We start from the raw sequence: 7,956 nt of genomic DNA on the forward strand, positions 1-7,956 counted from the left end.
CTACAACATAGATGAATCTTAAAGATATCCTGTTGAAATAAGCTAAACTCAAAAAAGACAAATATTTTATGATCTCACTTATATGAAATACCTTAAAAAAAAGCAAATATCATAGACAGATAGTGGATTACAGATTGCCAGGGGCTGTAGGGGAGAGGAAGTTACTGCTTAATGAGTGTAGAGTTTCTGTTTGAGGTGATAAACATTATGGGACCATGGATATTGGTGATATAGCACAAAAATCTGAATGTTACACTACTGAATTGTACACTTAAAAGTGGTTAAAATGGGAATTCACCAGAGAAGCCATTTGATCCTGAGTTTTTTTTTGTTGGGAGGTTTCTGATTACAGATTCAATGTCTTTACTAGCAATTGGTTTGTTGAGATCTTTTTCTTCTTAAATCAGTGTATGTAATTTGTGTGTTTCTAAGAATTTGTCCATTTCAATGAAGTTACCTAATTAATTGGCATACAGTTGTTCAGCGTATCCTCTTACAGTCCTTTTTATTTCACTGGGGTTAGTCATAATATCCCCCTTTTCCTTTCTGATTTTCATTATTTGTAACCTTCCCCTTTTTTTCTTTGTCAGTCTAGCTAAAGGTTTGTCAATTTTATTAATCTTTTCAAAGAACCTACTTTTGCTTTTGTTGATGCTATTGTTTTGTTCTTCGGTTTCTGGTTTTTTGGTTTTTTGTTTTGTTTTGTTTTGTTTTGGCTTGGTTTGGTTCTCTATTTAATTTATATCCATTCTAATCTTGTTGTTTCCTTCCTTCTGTTCACTTTGGGTTCAGCTTGGAATTCTTTTTCTAGTTCTCCCAGTTTTGATGTTAGCTCTCTGATTTGAAGTCTATCTTCTCTTTTAAAATAAGTATGGAGAGCTATAAATTTTGCCCCTCAGCACTGTTTTTGCCACATCCTGTAAGTTTTGTTATGTTTTATTTTCATTTTCATTCACCTTCAGGTATTTCCTAATTTCCCTTGTTGTTTCTTCTGTCACCCACTGCGTGTTGAAGTACATTGTTGAATTTCCACATACTTGTGAACTTTCCAGTTCTCTGTTACTGATTTCTACCTTCATTCCATGTGGTTAAAGAAGATATACTGCATGATTTTAATATTTTTTAATGTATTGAGACTTGTTTTGTGACCTAACATGCAGTCTATCCTGGAGAATTATCCATTTGCACTAGGTAAGAATGGGTTTTACATTGTTGTTGGGTGAAGTGTTCTAGATAAGTCTGTCAGGTCTAGTTGGTTTACAGTATCATACAAATCTCACATTTCTTTATTGATCTTCTGTCTAGATATTCTTTCCATTATTGAAAGTAGTATATTAAAATCTCCTTCTATTAATGTAGAACCATCAATTTCTCCCTTCAAATCTGTAATTGCTTCATATATTTGGGCGCTCTGCTATTCAGTGCATATATATTCATAATTGTTACATCTTGTTGAATTGACCCTTATCAGTATATAATGACTGTCTTTGTCCTTCATAACAACTTTCCACTTAAAGACTATTTTATCTGATATTAGTTAACTACCCCAACATTCTTCTACTTGCATGGTATATTTTTTTCCATCCTTTCTCTTTCAAAGATTAGTATCTTTGAATGTAAGATGAATCTCTTGCAGACAACATGTTCTTGGGTCATGCTTTTTTATCCATTCTGCCAATCTCTGCTTTTTGACAGGACAGTTTAATCCATATACATTTAAAGTCACTACTGATAATGCAGGACTTTCTTCTGCCATTTTGCTATTTAGACTTTGTAAGTCTTATACCTTGTTTTGTCCCACAAGTCTTCCATTGATGCCTACTTTTATATTTATTCGACTCTTTGTGTCATGCTGTATTCAGTGCCTTCTCTTCTTTATCTGGGTACATTTTGCATCTATTTTCCTTGTGGTTACCATGGGGTTAAAATTTAACATCCTAAATATATAACAATCAGATTTGGTTTGAAACCAACTTGACTTCAATAGTATACACAGATACTTTTCCTAAACGCTTCCATCCCCTATCTTTTTCACTTGTTACCACTTATATGTTTGTACATTGTAAGTACAAAACCATAATTTATCATTACTCTTTACGCATTTGCATTTTAGCACCTGTAGGAAGTGGGAAGTGGAACTCCACAATGCAATATTACTGGCATTTACAATAATCAAATGGTTACTGGAAGTCTTTGTTTCCTTATGCCACTTTGAACCACTGTCTAGTGACATTTCCATTGAGTCTGAAGAACTCCCTTTTGCATTGCTTGCAGTACAAGTATAGTGGTGATGAACTCCAGCTTTTGTTTATCTGATAATGTCTTAATCTCTCCCTCATTTTTGAAAGAAAATCTCACTGCATATAAAATTCTTGGTTGGTGGTTGTTTTCTTTCAGCACTTTAAGTATTTCAACCCACTGCCTTCTTGCATCCATCAATTCTGATAAGAAATTGGCACTCAATCTAATTGGGATTCCTGTGCACATAACACTGCTTTCCTCTTACAGCTTTCACTACTCTTTCCTTCTCCTTTGCATTCAAAAGTGCCATCAATGTATTATGGGATGTATTTTCTTCATGTTTATCCTGCTTGGTGTTCTCTAGCCTCCTTGGATATGTATATTCCCATCTTTTTCTAAATTTGGGGAGTTCTCTGTCATTATTTCTTTGAGTATTCTTTCTTCCCCTTTCTCTCTGTCTTCTCCTTCTGGAACCCCCGTAATGCATATATGGGAACACTTGGTGTTCTACCAGAGGTGTCTTAAGTTATATTTGCTTTTTAACATTCTTTTTTGTTTCTGCTGCTCAGCTTGATTCATTTCAATTGTTTTGTCTTTGAGTTCACTGATTCTATCTTCTGCTAGCTCTGATCTGCTATTGAAACCATACTGGGAATTTTTCATTCCAATTATTGTGGTCTTCAATGCAGGTAGTTCTGTTTCGTTCCTTTTTAAAATTTCTATCTCTTTACTAAGATTCTTATATTGCTCATTTATTGTTTTCCTGATATCCTTTGGTCATTTCTCTGTATTTTCCTTCATCTCCTTGAGCATTTTTAAGATCATTTTTTTAAAGTCTCTGTTCAGAAACATCATCAACATGGCACTATAAGACATCCCCTGAAAAAAAAAAAAAACTCCCCAGAAGTTCAGCAAATAAAAGGACAAATCCCACTTGCTTAGGACTCTGGAGGAAGGTAGAGACTGGAGAAGGACTCTACAAGTGCTGAATTGAAGAAAGAGAAGAATATCAAGTAAGAAACTTCCATCCTGACCCACCAATCTTCTTCCTCCTCCTTCACCTGGTCCCACACAGCTTGGGAGTTGCTCAGAGGCAGTGGCCAAGATATCTCCTTCCAAGTGGGGACATAGACTATACAGCCACTACATCATTGAGTTAGAACCCCAGAACCCCATGCATATCCAGGCACACAGACCCAAGTTCACAGAGACCCAAAGCAGAAGACAAACCACTGAGAAGTGTTCCATGCAAAAGGGTCTCCCACTTTTTTTGGGGGGTGGTGACAGAGTAGAACAATGGTTGCCAAGTGGTGCACTCACTCAATCTAGTTATTGTCACCAAACAGATTTTTTTCTGGAGAGAAAATCTTGTCCCCAGGAGAGAATACCATAATGGGGAAGAAACTGGAGACAAAAGGCCTCACAGGGAAAAAAAGGGTGAGAGGGGTTTAAATTGAAAACCAAAAGTTGTTTCTTGATGCAAAAAAATGCAAAAGATGCAAATAAATAAAATCAGAAATGAGTGGGGGATATTACTACTGACCTTACAGAAATAAAAACGATTTTAAAAGGATACTCTGAACAACTGTATGCCAACAAATTAGACAATCTAGATGAAATGGACAAATTCCTAGAAACACACAAACAACCTACACTGACTCTAGAAGAAACAGAAGACTGCAATAGACCAACTACAAGTAAAAAAATTGAATCAGTCATCAAAAACCTCCCCAAAAATAAAAGCCCAGGATCAGATGGCTTCACAGGTGAACTCTACCAGTCATTCTTAGAAGAATTAATACCAATCCTGCTCAAAAAATTGAAGAGGAGAGAACACCACTTAACTCAATCTGTGAAGCCAACATCACCCTAATACCAAAGCCAGATAAAGATATTACAGGAAAAAAAACTACAAGCCAATTTCTCTTATGAATATAGATGCAAAAATCCTCAAAAAAATACTTGCAAACTAAACAGCACATTAAAAGAATTATACAACCCTCTTTTAATCACCAGACTATACTACATCACCTTACGCTTGGACTAGAAACATATTCTAAGGGCTCAAAAAAAGTCAGCACTAATATTAGATTTCCCTGATAAAAGTAGAGGAGGTATAATATGGTCATCTGGGGCATACACTTTGAAGGCAGATCCACAGTAGAATATGTGTGTCCTTTACAAATGATGTTGATATTGTCTCTGAGTTACAATTATGCTCTCACTTTCAAGTGACAACACATCTGCAGCCACCCAATCCTTGATGAGGGGCCCTGGCAGCCACCACCAATGGACTGGAGCTTGCACTCAAGATGAAACCTATTGTTAGCGGGAGCAAACGGAGCCCTCTGTGTGGCCAGCCCATGGTGGCAGGAGAGCACATAAGCCAAGGTGTTTTGCCTGGAGCAGGCCTTCTGCTTAGCTCCCTACACAAACTGCAGCACAGTGGAGGAATCTGACCAAAGTCCCCCTCACTCTGACTCATAATGGACCCAGTGGACACTCAGGATCCGGAATGGAAGATGGAGCCAAAAGAGGCTGGGGTAGTCCTGAAAGGGGTTTGGTGGTGGTGGGTGGAAGGACTATGAAGACCACCTACTTCCTGGCAGGTATAGCTAACATTTAATGGTTGACAGCTCTTGGCCAGGCCCTTAGCTACAGACTTCATCCACTTTATTTCTAATCTTCGGTTAACCCTGTGACAGAGAATATAAGTTCTAGTCACTGGCATTTCATAGCTACTGATAGCTACCTTCAACTGTGGTGACACCATTCTCTGAGGAACAGACCTACCTGAGGGGGTCCATTCCTGTACCTGCAGTTTATCCTAGGCCTCCTATCACCTCCTCTTCCATTATTATAGTCTTGTGGGCATTTCTGACCCTCACATCTGGTTCTCAGGTGACCTAGAGTCTTCCATAAAGCACGTTTTTTTTTTAATAAACTAATCAAAACCACATCAACTTGAAGTACTAACAGTGATCACTACATAACAGAATAATACTAATGATGACTCTTTAACATCCTTATCTACAGCTAACATTCACTGAACATTTTCACCATGCCAGGTATTGCATGAAGTACTTTCTCTCCTCAAATCCTCACAACCTTTTAGAACCAAAAGAACGAAATCAGAATGTTGCAAAGGTGGAAACTGAGGCTCAGAGAAGTTATGTGATGAGCCAGGGGCCCCTATCTGAACCACTCTGACCTTCATTTGCTGCTCCCACATGCTCCCAGCCACCCGGCTACCCTCCTTGGATTGCCTGTATGGATGCACTTTTCCAGTAAGAATCCACAGGATTGTTCTCACAATCTTGCGATGTAAGGTAGGATTGGTAATTAAGCCCTAAGGGAAAAGGAGACAAACACATTTTGTTCCAAAGATCCTATCTGGGAAGAAGTCATTTAAAGTATCTGCTATCTCCACAAAATATATTTGACCTGCATTTCACATCATGTGCACAAGTTTAGCAATCACAGTTCTGTCCACCCAAACTACAGGGAACCAGTCCACAATAAGAAGTCCTTTGTCATTTTGCTCCAACTCAAATGTGAGGATGGTGGAGAACTAAGCAGTTGGCTAAGGACTGAGCTCAGTCAACAACTTAGCATCTCTACTGGAGCTCTAGTGAAGGGACAGAAATTTGCTTCACTGGGAGAAGCACCTTCTCCAAAAACCCAATTGTTAACTCTGGCCTTGAAAGTAAATACAAGAAAATCAGACAAGAAAGTCTTTAGCCAGAAAAGAGAAATTTTAGAAACATTTAAAATATGTAAAATGCTGAATTATATTGTTTTAAAATCTTAAGGGCAGATGTTAAGTATCTGCTCTATAAAGAAAAGAGAAAGTGCTAATTGATAACTTTTTCCAGGGAGTACCCCAACCAGGGCAAAATTTGTACTGCCTTACTGGAATGATGTGCTACAAGGGCAGGGCAAATTTGGCAGTTTGTAGCTTTTTAAGGAGTATTCTTCCAAATGGAACAGTAACTGTATAACTTAAAAGAGGAAAAAAGTTCTATAGAATTACTTTTTTTAGTTGGATGTTCTAGATTTAACAGTTTTCCAAGATATCTCTGCAGGCCAATATTCCAGTTTTTCAGAGATCTCTGAGGTTCAGGGAAGTCCACAGCTGCCTGTGATGGGGAGGACAAAGAAGCTAAATGTTTAAACTTCCTGGTGCTCCTTCCACCCATTTCTAACAGCCAGGGATTAGGGTGGTGTTTTGTCCTTAAAAGTAATTTATGTATTTGCCTATTTTAAACTTTCTTGTGTTTAGACTACAAACTATGGGTATTATTCATTAGCATTTACCTACTTGTGGAATTCTCTTCTGTAAACATATTTTATTTTCACAAATAATATATGCAAATTACAATAAAATAGTAAACATGGATAAGAAAAAATATATATATACACACACACACACACACACATGATCTCACCTTCCTGGCAAGAACCACTTAAGAGCTTGTGCTTGCTACCTCCTTGACTTTTTTCTTCATATCTATTTTGAGATATATCGTGTATATATTTATTTTATTTGAATGGCATCCTACTACCCATGGTGTTCTATAACTTGATTTTTTACTTAAAAGTATCTCACAAACCTCTTTCCAAGTCAATGAATGCAAAGTTCCATCAGTGGAGAGAAGAAAAAAAAAGAATTATAGAACATGATCGGGTGGATTTTATACCAGAGAAAAAATTAATTAATGTAATAAACCACATTAACAAAATGAAGGAAAAGAAAAACACAGTCATCTCGACTGATGCAGAAAGGGCATTTGACAAAATCCAACATCTTCTCTTGATAAAAACACTTAGAAAAATAGAAATATAAGGAATCTTCCTCAACATGATAAAGAGCATGTATGAAAAACCCACAGCTAACATCATAATCAATAGTGAGACTGTAAACTATCTCTCTACGATCTAGAACAAGACAAGGATGTCCACTGTCACCACTGTTTTTCAACATTGGGCTGGAAGTTCCAACCAGAGCAGTAATGCAAGAAAAAGAAATAAAAGGCATTCACATTGAAAGAAAGCTGAAATCTTTCACTATTTGTGGATGGCATGATCCTATATATAGATAGTACAGAAAAAATTGACAACAAAGCTACTAGAGCTAATAAATTCAGCAAAGTGATGGGGTACAAGATAAACACACAAGTATCAGTAGTGTTTCACTGATAAACAAATAATAAGAAGAAAACTCATAGAGTTAGAATCTAGAATGTGGGTTACCAGAGGATAGATTGGGTTAGAGAATGGGGAATTGATGCTGAATTTATACAGAATTTCTATTTAGAATGATTGAAAATATTTGGAAATGGATGGTGCTGATGATAGCGTATTATTGTGTGTATTAACGGCACTGAGACTATATAGGTGAATGTGGTTAAACGGGTTAAAAAGGTTTAGTTTGTACATGTTACTAAAATAAAAATTAAGTGATAAAACATAGGACTGTATAATACAGTCAACCCTATTGTAGATAACCAACTATAGTTAATAGTACAAGCATAAGAATGTTCTTTCATGAGTTACAACAAATATGCAAAATATACAACACTAATACAAGGTATTAATAATAGGGTAATATGGGAAAAAAATACACATAGTGGAAACCATGGACTATAATTAATAGAACTATTTTAATAATCTTTCATCAACTGTAACAAGTGTAATTACTGTTTTAAAAAAAGT

Source organism: Choloepus didactylus, chromosome 4 (assembly GCF_015220235.1).
Source record: "Choloepus didactylus isolate mChoDid1 chromosome 4, mChoDid1.pri, whole genome shotgun sequence".
NCBI lineage: Eukaryota > Metazoa > Chordata > Mammalia > Pilosa > Megalonychidae > Choloepus > Choloepus didactylus.